This window comes from Myotis davidii, unplaced genomic scaffold, assembly GCF_000327345.1.
Source record: "Myotis davidii unplaced genomic scaffold, ASM32734v1 scaffold742, whole genome shotgun sequence".
Taxonomy (NCBI): Eukaryota; Metazoa; Chordata; class Mammalia; order Chiroptera; family Vespertilionidae; genus Myotis; species Myotis davidii.
In genome coordinates, this window is record NW_006293386.1 from 1,023,602 (window position 1) to 1,030,367 (window position 6,766).

Here is a 6,766-nt window from a genome sequence, read left to right on the forward strand (position 1 = left end):
AAAGGCATAAAATTCTTTCCTCTGTGAGGCCATAATTAATACAGGTGTCTCTGTATTGCATGGGCATCTGGAAGAGGATTTAGAAGCAGTAAAAATGAAGTTCTATCTATATAATAAAAGCCTAAGTGACCTGTAAGGTGGAACAACTGGTCACTATGATGCATACTGACCACCAGGGGGAAGACACTCAATGCAGGAGCTGCCCCCTGGTGGTCAATGTGCTCCGACAGGGTGAGCACCCTTCAGCCAGAAGCCGGACTCACGGCTGGTGAGTGTAGCAGCGGTGGCAGGAGCCTCTCCTGCCTCTGAGACAGCTCTAAGGAGCAGCAAAAGGTGGGCAGTAAGGAGCGAGGGCTCTTGGACTATGAGAGGGATGTCCAAGTGCCAGTTTAGGCCCACTTGTCACGGGCAGACATCCCCTAGGGCTCCCAGACTGCAAGAGGGCACAAGCCGGGCTGAGGAACACCCCCACCACAGTGCACGAATTTCATGCACCGGCCTTTGGTATTAGATAATTCATAAAGCAGGTTTCGACCAGGAACTGTTTTGCAGGTAATTCCTGGATTATGAGGAGTCTGGTCATCCATTTAGCTAGTTCCATAATTCTTACCTCATTATGCCTCATGATCAATGAACAGTTTTTACAATGTTCTCCAATACATAAATGTCCAAATAGCCTATCTTATTCATATGATGCTTTAGATTTCAATTATTTTTATAGTAGTAATAAGCAGTATATTTATACATGCTTTTATTTTGAATTTTAAACAATAGTAGAAAAAAGAGATCAGTAAAGTGATGAAGGAATAAAATAAATATAATACTTCCAAAGAAAAATACATGATTTTAAAATGAATTATGTGATATCTAAGAGTTGATGAACACCATTTAATAACACTAGTGTTGACCAGATAGGGTGGCTCAGTGGAAGAGTGTCAACCCATGAACCAAGAGGTCAATGGTTAGATTTTTGGTCAGGGCACATACCCTGGTTGCTGGATTCGATCCCTAGTTGGGGGCGTGCAGGAGGGGCAATCCAGGCATATGCCCTTAACTGGAATTGTTCCTAGGACCCTTCAGTCCCCAGGCTGACGCTCTATCCACTAAGCCAAACCAGCCAGGGCAAACATATAAAATTTTTAAAAAATGTTTTATTAACACTAGTGTTGACAGTCTCTACCAAGTAGCTGACAATTATATATCTAAGTGGTATGTGTGTCTGTGCTTTGCATTTTTAATTACTGAATAATCCACAAATTATATTTATTGTAAGATGTTCAAACAATGTAGAGAAATATTGACATAAATAATGTCTCCCTTTCAATGACTTCTCTGCTATCACTACCTTTTTTACCCCACCAAACAAACAAAAAACCCACATAGATGTCCATGTAGACAAGGTTTACATAAAAGGCACTATACATATTCATTTGTGACAGTTCAAACAATATTTGGTTTGTTTTAATCTTAAGGTTTTGATTACTAACAGGTTGGCATTTTTTGAAAAAAATGTATATTTTCTATTTGCAGAAATGTCTTTACATTTCCCTACTTCTTCATCCATCCATTCCCCTCTTTCTTCATTTTTTAATTAGTCTTTTTGCTCTCTTTTAAGATAGGATGTGTTTTCTCATTTTCCTGGTTCCCACCCTTATTGATTCAGTAGTTTTAGATCTCACCTGTAATCTTCTAACAGTTATCCTCAATTTTTTATTACTCATATTTGGAAAATAGATTGACATGTATTGTCAATAAGTATCATTGAAAACTAAGTAAGATCTTTGAAAGCATCAATTTTCTTCTAATTTCTAGTTGGCAAAGATAAACACATGACATATCTCCTATTTCTTTGTTAATTTAAACCTTTCAGAGGTTCAGATTCTTCTATGTAAGTTAGTGGGCATAACTTTACCTATATTATGGAATTGTAACTATTGAAATAACAGGTAGTTGCGCTTATGTTAATCACCTGAAATGACAGATGGTTAGAAAATGGCATTTTTTAAATTCTCATTTCTTTTTAAACATCAATATATTTATACTATGATTAAAGAGTTATGGATGTCATTGCTTTTTTTCAATAGAGTATAGGAGTAAAATATTTGTATGCTAAAGCTAAGTTTTACTGTTCAAAACAAATCATTTCAATACCTCTTTCTGCTATACAGGATGATAAGGTCATGTAAAGGATATAGGAGTAAGATATACCATTGAGCTTTCCCTAAAATAATACCAACTTATGAAGTGTTTAAGAAGACGATATCAGCTAATTTATGTATAATCACATAGGACATGGCATATACTTGAGGAGTATTAAGTAGAGTAATAAAGTTATTATCATTTAATTATTTGAAATGTTGTTTCATCACATGCTTTGGGCAGGTTTCTGAGTTGTACTTATTACCTGATATAGGAGAATATTTGCAATTTCATGCTGTAACACCATGAAGAGTCATGAAAGTATATAAAGGAAGAAATATGAAGAAAATCAACACTGCAAGAGGCACAGTCAATATTCAAGGTGCAGATGTTTCTCCTAAATAATCAAGGATAAATTAAGAGAATGGGAAAAGAAAAGAGACAGCCAAGTCTGGAGGTACACGAGATGGAAATGGCAGATCTACTAGCATCCAGACCACCGTGGTTTTCACGTTTGGAATATGGCACAGCGATATCCTGAATCATGGAGTTTTGTTGCTCAATTCAGCTGGAAATGAATGTACCCTCGTGGGCAGGTGTTCAGAGAGATGCAATATTTCGGTATTGGAGAGAGACATGTTCCTACTGAATAGCATACGGATATTAAAACAGAAAAAAATCCCTCAAATGAGAAGAATTGCTTGAGAACAAGATGTTCTAGCCAGCATGATAGCTGGATACAAGTATGGTTAAAATGCAACATCTCGTATCATCATGGCTTGGGGGAATTTAATGTTATTACACACAAATGAGAACTTTCCCAAATTATGAATCCAGTGAAAGTATTTCAATTAAAATGTTCATATTTTAAATGTCCTTTTTTCCATTTCTCACTCATTCTTGTTGGTCATTTTGTTGTGCATTTATTCATCAACTATGTGCCAAGCTGCACACTATGGGAATTCTCTTATTAAATTCCATTTTTATCATGTACTAACTATGTGCAAATTGAAAGTTAGCTTTTCTGTGCCTCAATTTTTCTTCTTTTAAATAGGTATAATGAGGTCCTAAGGGTTATAGTGAAAATGAATGGAGTAATTTGTTCGGTAGCATGCCTGGTATATATTTGGTTCATAATAAATGATAGTTTCCACGTCCTCCACTTAGAACTAGAATCTAATTAGTCACAACAGTATGCTCAACACATATGCTTAGGTAAACTTGAAATTATTTTCTTAGCTATGTATGACTTTGTTGACATTGAACCCACCTGCATTTTCCGAATGCTGTCGTCTCCAGTGTGCTGCTGGCCCAACATATGGCAGCATCCCACCCACAGCCTTAGCAGCCACGACACACTAGCCTGACTTCCAAATACCAGCTGCTCACTTTGCCTCTGAGCTCTCTCACCCCTAGACCCAACTTGACCACTATGCAGCCGGCTACACATGCTTTAGCATTAAACACCACACCCCACCCCACCCCACCACCCCTGCACACATGCTGACAGAATCAATGAGAGGCAGATAAAGACCTCAGCTCTCCTAGCTGTCAGGTGGGGTAATTCTGACCATGTTCCTCATTGTCCCCAGGAGTCTCTCCAGGGAGACTGGATGCCAGTGTTCCACATGGGCAGCTGGCTTGATAATGTGCCCTTCTTTCTACTCCATTCCACTCTTCTCACTTCTCAAACTACTTGCACTGAATCTTGGTCTTGGGCTCTGCTACTGAGAAAGAAGAAATGGATTTGCTCAATCCAGACCAGTGACTACAAAGCTAACCTGGCATTACAATTCCAGTTGCTGTCAAATGTTTCAATGGCCCATTATTCCCATATCCAGGCGTTGTTTCAAGCATATTTTGGTCCCTCCCAAATCCTTCACCCGTCCTGCTTCTTTACAAAGGGTGTGACTGCCTTGGAGTAGGCACCTAGAGGAGGAGTCCAATGACGTAATTTAGTCCAATGACGCATTAAGACCAATAGGGCGGTGCCAGCCGGTGGTTTCAGCCTGACTGAGGGCCAGTCGGGTGGTCTTGAAACTGTGGTCTCTGCACAGCGTGGGTGTGACATATTTGGTGTCTCTCATAGAGCTGGTTCTTCACCGCTGAGGCGTCCAGAGTGGCAGCAGGGTCCCCCTTTGTCTCACGGCCGCACCCCAGCACACCACCCACCCTTTCCTGTTGTGGACACTGCTGCTCCTTCTTCCCATCGTTGACAACCAGGGTCCTTAAAAGTGTCTCAGGATATCGAGGGGTCTCTTTTGCTTCTTGCAACCTATGATTGCCATTTGGACTGTGTGTGCTGGATATTCCAGTAAATATTTCATTTTCAGATATTTCCATATGAGAAAAATCAAGGACTAGTCTTTGCCTGCCTCCTCTAAAAAAACTCTCAACTCTGAAGGACACATAGATCCTCCCTCCTCTCAAAGCCAATTCCAAAACAGGGATGGGGGATGGGGTTAGTGGGCGGTACTCATAAATTCAGCTTTCTCTGTGAATGACTCCTATCCACTTCCGGATTGTCTCTTTTGCATAGACAAGTTCACATGCACTGCCCTTTATGATCCCCTAGTACACAACCCCTTAGAGCTCAGACTATGCAACGTCTAAAACCACAGCCAATCTTGCTATTAACTTAATATGTGAGATGAACATTCTTATTCTGAGATGTGAAGCTACTCCTTGCAAAGCCCTGTTATTTTTAAAAGCACTGGAAATCATTTTTATGAAATCACACACGCACACATGCACTTATCTATATGACATATGTATATATGTATGTATATATGTATATATAGTGTGTATAGATAACCCCCCCACACACACACATACACACACATTTACTTATACGAAGGAACCAACAAACAATTAAAAGTGATATTGGGAAGAGACCAACCAAAGAATGTGTGCATATAAGCATAACCCATGGACACAGACAATAAGATGGTGAAGGCGTGGGGAAGGGAGTGGGGGCGGGCTAGAAGGGGTCAATGGGGGAAAGGTGGGGAAGGGAGCGGGGGCGGCTAGAAGGGGTCAATGGGGAAAAATGGGGGCATATGTAATACTTTCAATAGTAAAGATTTTTTAAAAAGTGATATCTTAGAAATGTGCACAAAAATGTCAATGTAATTTATTGATTAAGGAAGTGATAAGAGTGAGGTCAGAGACAAGAAGTAATTTTAATTGGACATCTTATTCAACAAATATTTACTGAACAGCATTTATATGTGTCACTCTTCTAGGACCTGAAACACAGTAGTGAACAAAGACAAAACTCTCTCATGGAGCTGACAGAGGAGAAGGGAGATTGGACAAACATGTAGTCATAGATAGTGATAAGGGCTACAAAAAATTCTAAAGCAAGGAGGAGATGGATGACTGGTTGGGGAGGTGAAATTGTGGATAGGGTAATTCAGCAGATACAGAATACATGAAATAACAAACTTTCAGATTACACCGACCTAAGTTGCTGTTGAAACCTCTAATTTATTAATAAATTCAAATACTTCTCAGAGTAAGTGAATAGATAGAAATGACAGCTTACAATGTTATTAACGGCAACACAAAACAGTTAAGGAACATAATTCATATAATAATTTTTTAATTGTGGTTTCTGTCTATTATAATTTAACATCAGGAATTCAAAACATATGAGACTTTTATGAAAATGATCATCTCCCCAATCCAGTGCCTCATTCCTAAAATGTTTTATGAAATACTAATATCTCATTATATTTCTTTTATAATTTACATATATATGCTATAAAAATATTTAATAAATTCATATTCATATGTGCAAATATATATTTTAAATTTGCTCCATAAGATGAGTGATTACAAGTAGCTATCATTTTCTAAGTGACCCTTTTAGTAATTATCTTTAAATGTTATAAATTTGTTTTAAAAAATCAATATGCTTTCAATATTATTCAGTTTTTACTGTATTAAATAGCACTGTGTTGTAAGAATTTAATTTTTATAATTTCTTGTATGAATTATAAAAATAGTTTTCTGTTTGTTTTAAGCTCTACGTTTTAGAGCCTCCTTTTGGTTTTCTTGAAAGTTCTATTAATGCAATATAACTTGAAAAGGACCAAACTTCACAAAAACAATGGAGTTCAAAAGGAAAGCTACTAAGAATTAAATGTAAAACTTGATTCTGGCCAATTAGCTATTTTACATGAGAAATATTTCTGTACTTTTAATTGATGTATACCAAAAAATAGATAGCAGACATGGTCAGGCCACTAAAATGATGAGGGGGACACTGAGTAAATGAAACTAGTTAAAAGAAACAGACTTTATTGTTATTCAAATCATCCTTCATGCGATTTTCTCCATTAACTTCTATAAGCTTGTCATTAAGCATGTGTTTGCATTCTCTGAAATTTCTTTCACTGGAACTTATTTATACAGGTTTATGATTAATTTGTTTGAGTCCTACACTTATAGCTCACTAAACAAGGCAGCTGGTATGAAGCTAAAAGTGCATCACTTTGTACATCTGCATATGGTCAAGAATACTAGAAGCCTAGAACCCAAGAAAGGTGTGTTTGTTTTGTTTTGTTTTTTTCTTTTCTTCTACCATTTTTATTTCTAGAAAGACATGTTTTTTTTTTTTTTG